Genomic DNA, 14,511 nt, shown 5'->3' on the forward strand with positions numbered 1-14,511 from the left:
TTGGGCACAGTGACAGTGTGCAAAAGGACAAGGGTCCTATTCCAACGCTAGCGGGAACCGACAGATGATTAGCCGTACGATAGTTGTACTTGGTATTTTTCATCCAAGACGAGAAATCCGACAGTTGATTAGCCGTGCAGAGATCGTACCTGGTATTTTTCATCCGAGAGGATCTTACAGCTTGCCATGGAAGGGAGCACGCATGATTGGAAGAAGGCAATAGGAAAGTAGAGGTTCAGAAGCAACAAAGCATCTTCAAACGCTTATCTGAAATTCCCACCAATGAATCACATAAGTACCTTTATCTTATTTTCTGTTTTATTTATCTTTTAATTATCAAAACTCATAACCATTTGAATCCGCCTGACTGAGATTTACAAGATGACCATAGCATTCTTCAAGCCGACAATCTCCGTGGGATCGACCCTTACTCACGTAAGGTTTATTACTTGGATGACCCAGTGCACTTGCTGGTTAGTTGTGTGGAGTTTTGAAAAGTGTGAATTACAATTTCGTCCACCAATCTCTACATGCTCCAAGGAGAGGACTCTATGGATTGTGTACACTTGAAGTAGCTGAGATGGAATTATAGGAAGATGAGGTGGGATGAGTGGTTGGTGGATTGATATCACTCTGTCCCCTGAAGAGAAGTCCTCTGTAGGGATCTTCTTATTTTTCCATCCTCTTGGCACCTTCTTCTCAAATCTCTTCTCTTCTTCAAGTGGTGCTTCAATGATTCTTGTGTCAGGAGGATCCTTGTTGATTGTCCCTTTTGAATCTTGTGGTTTTAGCTCCTCTTTGGATCTTTTTTTTTATTGTTGTACCGCTTGGATTTCTTGTTTTTCCTCCAAAGATGTCTTCAGAGGCTCTGCTTGTGATTTACTGCTTGTTTCTTCCATAATTGCTTCCTCATAATCATCCTTCAGGCCTCTGGTTTCTTGCTCAGACTTATGTGAGGGTTTGAAGACATGAAAGGTGAGTTGTTCATCATGTATTCTCAATATTAGCTTCTCCTTCTCAAAATCTATGAGTGCTTTGGTTGTAGCTAAGAATGGTATCCCCAGAATGATTGGATGAAGATAGCTTTCTTCCATCTCAAGAATAACAAAGTTTGTGGGGAGGAAGTACCTCCCTACCTTCACCAGCACATGTTCAACCACTTCTAATGCTTGTTTCTGGGTCTTGTCAGCCAATTAAAGGGTTATGTTTGTGGGTTACAACTCATTGATTTGCAGCTTTCTCATGAGAGACATGGGCATTAAATTTATTCTCGCTCCAAGATCACAAAACCCTCTGTCAATCATTGTATCCCCTATAGCACAAGGGATGTGGAAACTCCCTAAGTCCTTCTTCTTTGTAGGTAGGTCTTTCTGGATAAGAGCACTGCACTCCTTAGTCATCACTACTGTCTGCCCACCCTTCAAAGAATTCTTCTTGGTTAGCAACTCTTTCATACATTTGATATATGAAGGCATTTGTTGGAGGGCTTCAATGAAAGGTATGTTGACATGAAGAGCTTTAAATATGTCCAGAAACCTAGAATACTTATTCTCTTTAGCACCACCCTTGAGCCTTTGAGGGAATGGTGCTTTTGGCACATGGATTACGGTTGATATGTTTAATTAAATCAACCACAAACTATGAAAGTTTGAAACACTGAGTTTTCAGAAATTTATTTGAAAAACATGTTTTTTTTCTTCTTAAATCACAACCAAACAGCTCTTAAACTCTCTAAGATTTTGGGACGCTATAAATAGAGGGTCTTGATGAAGTCTTAATTCAAAAATATACATTTCCATAAATGTACTTATTCTATCAATTTAATTTGAATTCTTGAGTTTTACAAGTGATTTTAATAACAATTTGAGAGATTAACTTATATTTACCATAGAGCATCATTTGTAATCATATGCTTTTCTTAGAGATATTATGATTTTGATCCTTCACATATCATGTTTTAAAGGTAGCAATTTGTAGCTTTTTGAAGATTTTTGAAGGTGGAATCGCTTCAAGGTTCTCATACAATGAGTGTCTTTAAGGTTGAGATTTGTTACACAAGACATGAGGTATAGAAAAGGTACAATGAAGTACTTATTGTTGTAAAAATTTATCAATCATCCACTAAAATTTGATATATAGTGAAAAATACTCGGCACCTTCATGGGAAATACTAAAAGTAGGTAAATAGGATATACAAAACCAGGATAAAATTGAGGTTTGTAATCTTTGATCTCTTTGTTAAACTCTTTAAATTTCATTGCAATTCATATTTCAAAGTGGTGTGGAAACTACCTTACATAAGTGATTAGGATTTGCTTATGAGCCTTAAAAAGTATTTGTTAAAGTCCATTTGGGTATTTAATTTAAGTTATCTCTACCCTAAGTAGTGTAGAGAAAATATTAGTACGTAGTGTAGACAGTTGAAGTTCGTTTAGAAACCTCCTAGTATTTTTATCAGTATTATGGGAATATAAATCTTATAAAATTACATCCTGAGATTATAAATTATGACACAAAAAATTATAGCATTAAATTACATTTACAAAATGGTCGTAAAGAACAAAAGTCTCCGTCGGATAAGAAGAGCAGAGTCTCTATAAATAAAAATAAAATTAAATAATAAGTTTTTTTTAGTTATTATTTTCATATGAAAGAGTTTAATTTTTTACTAATAATTAATTTTAACATTCGTTATCTAAAATTTGAAAGAATTTAACATGTATACTTTTATATTTGATTAGGTGTTAACTTTGTTGCACAAATAGAAATAATTAATTTTTATGCTTGTTATTTAAAAATTATATATATATATATAATTAGATATTAGCATAAAAAAATTATATTGATAGTTATAAAATTAACCAATTTTTTTAAAATAATTGAATCTTGATTTTAACTTTTAATCAAAACATTAGTATTTTTTTATATTATATATAATAAATATTTGAAGAATAAGAAGTGAAAATATAAATCAAAAAGATAAGTAGTAAAAATTTAAAACTAAATAAAAAATATGCATATAATAATATTTTTTATTTAAATTATATTATGTTGTTAATTTTATTTTTTTGGAACAAAAAAGTGTAACACCCTACTATTCAAATCCTTATGCTCGAGTCATAAGTCAATGATAATAAGGTGGTACGACTCTCAAAGGGGATTTTTAATACATAATTACAAATAAGTTTGATAGGAATATTAATCGAGAAGCCTGAAAAGAGTAAAAATAAAATCATGAAGTCGTATCACTCACGCATCGACAAGTAAGAGATAAGGCATGAAGTCGGAAGCGTTATAAGGATAAAGTCATAAAGGAAAATAAGAGAAGGATAGTATACAGATATATAACATAAGTAAATAGCCACTAGTCGCGACCCGCGAAGTTTAGGCTGGCTAGGTTACAGTATAAAAGTAGATTACAACAGTACCTCCTAATCTCTCCCAAATGAAACATGAAAGCCTCTATAGGTAAGTTCAAAAGAGTTCAATACATAATATAAGTTTTTCAAAATAAAGGTGGAGTGATTCTAAACAAAAAATAAAATAGAGAATATAAAGATCTTCGCCATCTCTCAGATGAACCACAGCTCACTTCTGAGCACCTCGACCTGTATCTGAAAAACAAGAGATATATATGGAATGAGAACCCCCGACCCTTGGGTTCCCAGTACGGTAAAAGTGCCAAATAAATACAATACATTGTAATAGAAACTCACTAAGCATCCTAAACTTCTTTTCACCAAATTTTCATCCTATGTTCTCGCTAATCCATAAATAGGCAACTGTCATAAGGGAATGCTAAATCTAATTCATCTTCCTCATGCTTCCCAACTTTCTAACTTTCCAACGAATCTGAATCAGAATCATAAACAAGCCATCACCAGTTATTCTATCTCAGCAATTCTATATCAATACTTCATATTCTCACCTGGAGCAAGTGAAATCACTTCACTGCGTCCACCCAGGGAGCTCAAATTACCTCATTCAATAGCCATCATTTTAAATTAATCATATCATTACTCCACCTCAACAAGAACATCCCTCAGCGTCTGTTGATACCAGCATGAGGGACCTCTCAGTTGTACAAACACAAGCAATACAGGCAAGTAATACACAATAAGGTACAGGTAGAACAAGTAGCACATAATCAGGTAACATAGCATATATGATATAGCAATCCAAAACAAATAGGCAAACCCAAATAATTCAAACATATGCAAATGATGTATGCCTGCCCTATGGCTGATAATATCATCTGTCGGTTACAAAGCCAATCCGACATGTCCTGGTAGCTAACCATTGGACAGAAATACCCATGCGGAGCAAGTGGGCTTGAGCTATAACACCTTTGCTACTACCCGCTTAACCCAGAGCTAGTGGAACAACCACTACTGCGGCTACTACCTAGGCCGGTGTTTAAAAGCTCAACCTGGCACGAGTGGAATCACCACTACTGCCACTACTACCCAGGCGTCATAATCTCTGACTTGGAGCAAGTAGGACAAACCACAACCTTTGCTACTACCCAGGTATCACAATCTCTGACCTTGAGGAAGTGGGACAAACCACAACCCTTGCTACTGCCCAAGATCTCAAAACATACATTCATTCAGTTTAAAATCAATCATCATTGTTATCAAATCTCAAACATTAACCTGGAGCAAGAGGAACGAAGCACAACCCTTGCTACTACCCAGGTATCAAAAATACACATTCATTCATAATCAATCTTCATTATTAACAATTCTCAAACAATGACCCGGAGCAAGCGGGACGAACCACGACCCTTACTACTACCCAGGTATCACAGGCATACATTCATTCAAAACTCCATAATTAAACTCATTTATCATAATTCTCCTTCTGCATCTTATACCCGGAGCAAGTGGACAATGCCACTGCCTTCTACCCGTGGTCACACGTCACATTCAATATTTTTCATCATTATTCATTTACCACATTCATTCATTTATCATATATGTATCTCCGGCATACTCGCCACATGATCAAACTTCCTCAATCAATCATAATCATTTAATCGTCAATCATACACATATACATACTCAACCATAATTCAATGCTTATCACAGCCATTCGGCTCAAAACATACACAGCACTTTCACCATCATCCTCAGCAACTCAAACAATCATCATTACTCATTATTCATCATTGATTCTCACTTCACTTTATCCACAAGTTACCACATGTCCTAGCTTCTTTTCACTACTAGGCATACTATAAAGATTTAAGGCTAAAACGATGAAAATGGAGGATTAGAGGTTTGAAATTCAGTTTAAAAATACAAAAATCATATTTGCTGAAAAAAGGGTCACGCGTGCGCGTCGCCCACGCGCACGCATGAGTAGCGGAGAAAAGTGTTCGACGCGTAAGCGTCGCCCATGCAAACGTGTGGAAAGTAGAGAGGTAGTGTGCCCGTCTGCCACGCGTACGCGTGGATGCGTTTTGTGCTCCTCGCACAAAACCGGCACGCTACCATCACAACTCTCTGGAATTTATACCACGCAGCTATATCAATACAGCAACGCGTACGCGTCAGCTAGCGCACGCGTGAGAGAGTAAAAATTGTGAGTAACGCGTGTGCGTTGGCCATTTTCAAACCCCAAACTTCCGACGGGCATAACTTTTTCGTTGCAAATCATTTTCCCCCCGTTCTTCGAACAGCATAAACATCTTGTATCTGATTTTATTTCTAAATAAGTTTGATACAAATCAGGGATCTAGAGACTAAGTTATGCTCCATTAAAGTAGACCAAAATCACAACTTTCATAAAAACCAACAAAAACTAAATTTTCAACACAACCAATTTCAAACCTTTTCAAAACCAACCAAAACTTACCAAAATCAACCTCAAGCCTTCTCAGCTCATATTTTCAACATTCTCATTAAATTCATAATCCACCAATCCACCATTTTGACCAATCTCAATCAAATAACTCAATTTCACACAAAGTACCATATCATATATTTCATTCCACATCTCAAGTTCCAATAGTACCAATTCCATCAACCCCCAATACATATAAATCCATATCATCATATACAACTCACATGCATTATCAACAAAGACATCAATTCATCCATCAAAACCAATAACCACATAATCCATACAATCCATCGTAACCAAATAACAACAATCATAATTCCATTTAATCTCATATGACATCACACAATACACACCTCACTTACCTTCATTACTTATTTCCGGCCTCCGGCACAAATTCACAATTTAAATGCATATTCCACAAACTAATATTCATTATCCATTTCATCAAATTCTCAACACATCAAACATACAAATTCACACAATTCTCAACCCAATCATTACATTTCATATCAACTATACATATTAGTACAAACTATTTACACAATCCAAACTTAATCCTAGTGGCATCTAGCCTAGGAATTCTCATCACACCACACGGTACTTAAATAAAACTTAAACCATACCTTTTCTAGCCAAAATAATTGAGCTTCTTCTTGGAAGTCTCCACCAACCCTTAGCTTCAAGCCTCACCAAAGCTCCACAAGCAATATCAATCTTTCAATTGTGCACCAAAATCACCCAATACTCTAATATAATTAATTTTCACACTCATAATCAACCTAGGGTTCATGAAATTGATAAATCAAAAGGGTTAGAGGATTTGTTACCTTAACCCACAAAATTATTTGATGGAATTCACCAATGGCTTATATTAGAGCACTCCTAAACAACAAAAATCATAAAATTACTCAACACCCATAACCAAACTCGAATTTAAGAAGAAAAATGAAAAATAGGCAGAGGACGTGGAATACTCACCACCAAACTTAGATGGAATTGTAGAGAATGAGAAGAGCGACGTGTGGCCGAAAACGGCTCGTCAATTGGAGTTTCGGATCAAAAGTTATGGTGATTTTAAGTTTGATGGAGTTAGGATTTTCTCTCTTCTTCCTCTCTTCTCCATTTCAGCGCTCCACACCCTTTCTTTAGGGTTAATGAGCTGAAATGCTCATAACTAGTGTTTATATATGTTGGGTCTTGGACCCGGTCTACTTGGTTTAGTGCTTTGACCCAATTTTAGGCCAAAACCTTTAAGATTAGAGTTTTAAATCGTATTTTAAATATTTCTATCTTCCCAAATTATAAATTCTTATTTCCTAAAATTATTCACTTCTAATTAATTTTCTCAGCCACCGTACCGGACAGATCACAGCCGGTACTACCGGTCAAATTTTCAGTGCGCATTTTTATTCAGAAAACTATGTTTTCCGACTCAGAAAAATTTACTGAGTCCAAATATCATATTTAAATTATCAAATTCTGATTGCTAAATTTTCTAACCATATTCGCTCCTATTTAATTTATTATTTAATTAATTATGGTTTGACCAGAGTTTACATTCTACCCCCCTAACAGAAATTTTTGCCCTCAAAAATTCCATCCACCACCAAGAGTACGTGAGCGTAGTCTGCATTTATATCCAATGCATAGTAGTCCCAAGGTCTTTTTACTCAGTGTGCTTCTGTTGCCGTGCTTTGATTTCTTTATATCCGAGAATCTCGATCATTCGTCTAACGCCGACCAACAGCCTCGTTCGTTACTGGTGCACGAAATTACAATCACACTTTTACAACTCCGCACAACTAACCAGCAAGTGCACTGGGTCGTCCAAGTAATACTTTACGTGAGTAAGGGTCGATCCCACGGAGATTGTCGGCTTGAAGCAAGCTATGGTTATTTTGCAACTCTTAGTCAGGATATCAATAATTTTTAGATTTAATTGTAAAAAGTAAAAGAACATGAAATAAATATTTGTTATGCAGTAATGAAGAACAAGTTGAGGCTTTGGAGATGCTTTGTCTTCTGAATCTCTGCTTTCCTACTATCTTCTTCTTCATGCACGCAAGGCTCCTTCCATGGCAAGCTTTATGTTGGGCATCACCGTTGTCAATGGCTACTTCCCGTCCTCTCAGTGAAAATGTTCCAAATGCGCTGTCACTGCACGGCTAATCATCTGTCGGTTCTCGATCATGTCGGAATAGGATCCATTGATCCTTTTTCGTCTGTCACTACGCCCAACACTCGTGAGTTTGAAGCTCGTCACAGTTATCCCTTCCCAGATCCTACTCAGAATACCACAGACAAGGTTTAGACATTCCGGATCTCAGGAATGGCCACCAATAATTCTAGCCTATACCACGAAGGTTCCAATCTTAGATTATAAACCCAAGAGATACACATTCAAGCTTGATTGCATGTAGAACGGAGGTGGTTGTCAGGCACACGTTCATAGGTGAGAATGATGATGATTGTTACGGATCATCACATTCATCAAGTTGAAGTGTGAATGAATTTCTTAGAATAGAAGCAAGCGTGATAGAATGGAAAACAGTAGTAATTGCATTAATTCATGAAGAACAGCAGAGCTCCTCACCCCCAACAATGGGGTTTAGAGACTCATGCCGTAGAGAATACAATATGAAATGTGTAAAGTGTCATGAGGTACAAGATGAATCACTAAAAGTAGTTTTTATAGTAAACTAGTGACCTAGGGTTACAGAAAATGAGTAAGCTAGGGTGTTTAGTGTAAAAATCCACTTCCGGGGCCCACTTGGTGTGTGCTTGTGCTGAGCATTGAAGCTTTCATGTGTAGAGACCTTTCTTGGAGTTAAACGCCAGCTTTTGTGCCAGTTTGGGCGTTTAACTGCAGCTTTTGTGCCAGTTCCGGCGTTAAACGCCAGAATTCTTGAGCTGACTTGGAACGCCTGTTTGGGCCATCAAATCTCGGGAAAAGTATAGACTATTATATATTTCTGGAAAGCCCAGGATGTCTTATTTCCAACGCAATTGAGAGCGTACCAATTGGGCTTCTGTAGCTCCAGAAAATCCACTTTGAGTGCAGGAAGGTCAGAATCCAACAGCATCTGTAGTCCTTTTTTAGCATCTGAATCAGATTTTTGCTCAGGTCCCTCAATTTCAGCCAGAAAATACCTGAAATCACAAAAAAATACACAAACTCATAGTAAAGTCCAGAAAAGTAAATTTTAAATAAAAACTAATAAAAATATAATAAAAACTAACTAAAATATACTAAAAACATACTAAAAACAGTGCCAAAAAGCGTATAAATTATCCGCTCATCACTTACTTTCATCATCTCATTAACTCACTTCTTATTAAATCTCAAATCATGTCATCAATAATATCACCATCATCATTAATCATAGTCATCATCCCACATCACTATAATCAACCAAAAATCATCACCATACCTTAATCATACTCCATCACTATCCTCTCTCTGTCAAGCCAATTACCACAAATCACAGCTCAACTCCAAGCATAACCTCCATACTTACTTTCTTATTCCCAAACCATCGAATTTATATATAAATTTATATTTTAAAGTCTTTGACTAATTAATCAAAACTCTCTTCGTTTTTAGAAATCAAATGAGTTTGAAATAACAAGTTAACATAATCATAAGAATCCGATTTTCTTTAATAATCTATAAAAACATTCAAAACACATCTCTTTTGTTAAAGTTACTCAAATAAAAAATTATTTTCAAAACCATAACCAACACTCTTTCAAATTCTTGGGAAAATTTCGACAGCATCTCCCCTAAAAACTGGAGTCTGCCACCCGTCACGGGTCCCCTCTTTTCAACCTCAACTCAATCATAACCAACATTTCAAATCAACATTTTCAAATCCATCATTTAGGACCATTCCTTATCTAATTAAATCAAAGGAAACTAAAAGTCATGGATTCAATCCGTTTCACCAAAAATCTAGAAATCAACCAATTAAATAACAAACACAACATATCAATCTCAACAGAAAATTGTTTACATCACAGACATTTATCCATTTGTATTAATCTGCTAAACTTATCAGGTATTCAAAGCCGAAAGCATTTTTGTTTAAAGCAAACCCCTACTTGGACCATCCGGTTTGGTTCTAAGTCTAATACTAAGCTCGACATTCCAAGTTTTATTGTAAAGGTGGTATTATAAAATCATGCACTGTCCTTTAAACCTGATTATTTCAATTACCTCAATCTTAGTGTCGCAATCGGCCGGCATACTGACTCCCTCCTTGTTGGCAATTCCTTGATACATGCCCTGGTAACCCGCACTTGTAACATACACCTAACCCCAATCGGCACGGCCTATTTGGGTGATGACTTCCACATTTCTGACAGCTCGAAACATCTAAAGCAGCCGCTGTCTGTTTTCTCTTACCGTTCCCTTGGGACTCCTCATTCGTTGCAGAGTTATTCCGTCCTTGGAGAAAGCGTTGTGTGTATCCTTTCTCCTAAAACTCTCGCCCCCTTGGTGCGAATCCTTGGTTGTGCACCCTATGACTTCCTTTCTCTGCAGCCACCTTTTTCACACACTCTTCAGCAACGCTGCTTTTATTCACCAAGTCTGAGAAAGTTCGGATCTCCATTGGTCCCACTGAACTTAAGATATCGCTCTGGAGCCCTCCTTCATACTTAATGCACTTCTATTCCTTGAAGTCTCCAGGAGCACCTTGACAGATATGGAAAAACTGGCACAGTTCCTCAAATTTACTTGTATATTTCAACACGGACATAGCACCCTGCTTCAGCTGCAGTAACTCAAGTTTCTTTGCTGTCCGTACAGAATTTGGAAAGTACTTCTTATAAAATTCCACCTGGAAGGCACTCCAGAAAATAGGATCATCATCATACTGTAGGAGGCGTCGTGTTCCCTGCCATCAGTGCAACGCTTCCCAAATGAGTAGATAGGTAGCAAATTCAACACATTGCTCTTCAGCTACCAACTGCGCTTGCAGTGCTCGCTCCATAGCACGAAACCAGGTATCGGCTTCAGTCGGAGTGGTGGTTCCCTTAAACTTAGGCGGATTAACCTTTAGGAAGGTTGCCAGTGTCATCGGGCCCTGAGCTCCACTTCCGCCATTGCCATTATTGTTTATCTGTTGCCCAAGAGCCTCTGCAGTGGCCTGCATAGCAGCAGCCATGTTCTCCAACACCGCAATAAAGTTTACCGGGTTATTCGGGTTAGTCTCCGGTCCCTGAGTACTAGTACGACCTCTCTCACGGTTTCGACCGCATCCACGAGGCGCCATCTGGTTCTTATACACACCAAACAATCGATATCAAGGTGATCAGACTCAATATCTCAAGTTAAGTGCATCAAATTACCAAAGGTGCACTCATGAACTTCATGCTAGATGTATCGGTTGAATACCCTAACTAGCACAGGCACAGACTTAGAGTATGCATTGAAGCATAAGCAGTTCCATCCCTCAGGCTCACGAGGACGAACTGCTCTGATACCACAATGTAACACCCTACTATTCAAATCCTTATGCTTGAGTCATAAGTCAATGATAATAAGGTGGTACGACTCTCAAGGGGGATTTTTAATGCATAATTACAAATAAGTTTGAAAGAAATATTAATCGAGAAGCCTGAAAAAAGTAAAAATAAAATCACAAAGTTGTATCACTCATGCATCGACAAGTAAGAGATAAGGCATGAAGTCGGAAGCATTATAAGGATAAAGTCATAAAGGAGAATAAGAGAAGGACAGTATATAGATATATAACATAAGTAAATAGCCACTAGTCACGACCCGCAAAGTTTAGGCCGGCTAGGATACAGTATAAAAGTAGATGACAACAGTACCTCCTAATCTCTCCCAAATGAAACATGAAAGCCTCTATAGGCAAGTTCAAAAGAGTTCAATACATAATATAAGCTTTTCAAAATAAAGGTGGAGAGATTCTAAGCAAAATATAAAACAGAGAATATAAATATCTTCGTCATCTCTCAGATGAACCACAGCTCACTTCTGAGTACTTGGACCTATATCTGAAAAACAAGAGATATATATGGAATGAGAACCCCCGACCCATGGGTTCCCAGTACGGTAAAAGTGCCAAATAAATACAATACATTGTAATAAAAATTCACTAAGCATCCTAAACTTCATTTCACCAAAAATTCATCCTATGTTCTCGCTAATCGATAAATAGGCAACTTCCATAAGGGAATGCTAAATCTAATTCATCTTCCTCATGCTTCCCAACTTTCTAACTCTCCAACGAATCAGAATTAGAATCATAAACAAAACCATCACCAGTTATTCTGTCTCAGCAATTCTATATCAATACTTCATATTCTCACCTGGAGCAAGTGAAATCACTTCACTGCGTCCACCCAGGGAGCTCAAATTACCTCATTCAATAGTCATCATTTTAAATTAATCATATCATTACTCCACCTCAACAAGAACATCCCTCAGCATCTGTCGACACCAGCATGAGGGACCTCTCAGTTGTACAAACACAAGCAATACAGGCAGGTAATACACAATAAGGTACAAGTAGAACAAGTAGCACATAATCAGGTAACATAGCATATATGATATAGCAATCCAAAATAAATAGGCAAACCCAAACAATTCAAACATATGCAAATGATGTATGCCTGCCTTATAGCTAATAATATCATCTGTCGGTTACAAAGCCAACCCGACATGTCCTGGTAGCTAACCATTGGACAGAAACACCCATGCGGAGCAAGTGGGCTTAAGCTATAACCCCTTTGCTTAACCCAAAGCTAGTGGAACAACCACTACTGCGGCTACTACCTAGGCGGGTGTTTAAAAGCTCAACCTGGCATGAGTGGAATCACCACTACTGCCGCTACTACCCAGGCATCACAATCTCTGACCTGGAGCAAGTGGGACAAACCACAACCTTTGCTACTACCCAGGTATTACAATCTCTGACCTGGAGCAAGTAGAACAAACCACAACCCTTGCTACTGCCCAGGATCTCAAAACATACATTCATTCAGTTTAAAATCAATCATCATTGTTATCAAATCTCAAACATTAACCTGGAGCAAGAGGAACGAAGCACAACCCTTGCTACTACCCAGGTATCACAAATACACATTCATTCAAAATCACTCTTTATTATTACCAATTCTCAAACAATGACCCGGAGCAAGCGGGACGAACCACGACCCTTACTACTACCCAGGTATCACAGGCATACATTCATTCAAAACTCCCTAATTAAACTCATTTATCATAATTTTCCTTCAACATCTCATACCCAGAGCAAGTGGACAATGCCACTGCCTACTATCTGGGGTCACACGTCACATTCAACATTTTTCATCAATATTCATTTACCACATTCATTTGTTAATCATATACCCATCTCCGGCATACTCGCCACATGATCAAGCTTCCTCAATCAATCATAATCATTTAATCATTAATCATATACATATACATACTCAGCCATAATTCATTGCTTATCACAGCCATCCGGCTCATAACATACACACCACTTTCACCATCATCCTCAGCAACTCAAACATTCATCATTACTCATTATTCATCATTGATTCTCACTTTACTTCATCTCCATGTCCTAGCACCTTTTCATTACTAGGCATACTATAAAGATTTAAGGCTAAAACGATGAAAATGGAGGCTTAGAGGTTTGAAATTCAGTTTAAAAATACAAAAACCATATTTGGTGAAAAAAGGGGTCATGCGTGCGCGTCGCCCACGCGCACCCATGAGAAGCAGAAAAAAGCGGGTGACGCGTAAGTGTCGCCCATGCGAACGCGTGGAAAGTAGAGAGGAAGGGTGATGTGTGCGCGTCAGCCATGCGTACGCGTGGATGCGTTTTGTGATCTTCGCACAAAACCGGCACGCTACCATCACAACTCTCTGAATTTATACCACGCACCTATATCAATACAGCGATGTGTACGCGTTGGCCAGGCGCACACATGAGAGAGTAAAAATAATGAGTGATGCGTGCGCGTGGGCCATGCGTGCGCGTTGGAGTAAGTTTTGCCAAAAATTTTACTAAGTTTAAAAAGCTGCAGGAGTACATTTTCAAACCCCAAACTTCCGACGGGCATAACATTTTCGTTTCAAATCATTTTCCACCCGTTCTTCAAACGGCATAAATATCTCGGATCCAATTTTATTTCTAAACAAGTTTGATACAAATCAGGGATCCGAAGACCAAGTTATGCTCCGTCAAAGTAGACCAAAATTGCAACTTTCATAAAAACCAACAAAAACTAAATTTTCAACACAACTAATTTCAAACCTTTTCAAAACCAAGAAAAACTTACCAAAATCAACCTCAAGCCTCCTCAACTCATATTTTCAATATTCTCATTAAATTCGTAATCCACCGTACCAATCCACTATTTTGACCAATCTCAATCAAATAACTCAATTTCAAACAAAGTACCATATCATGTCTTTCATTCCACATCTCAAGTTCCAACAATACCAATTCCATTAACCCCCAATACATATAAATCCATATCATCATATACAATTCACATGTATTATCAACAAAGACATCAATTCCTCCATCAAAACCAATAACCACATAATCCATACAATCCATTGTAACCAAATAACCACAATCAGAATTCCATTCAATCTCATATGAAATCACACAATAC

The sequence above is a fragment of the Arachis ipaensis genome, chromosome B9, assembly GCF_059453495.1.
Source record: "Arachis ipaensis isolate K30076 ecotype BB chromosome B9, ASM5945349v1, whole genome shotgun sequence".
NCBI lineage: Eukaryota > Viridiplantae > Streptophyta > Magnoliopsida > Fabales > Fabaceae > Arachis > Arachis ipaensis.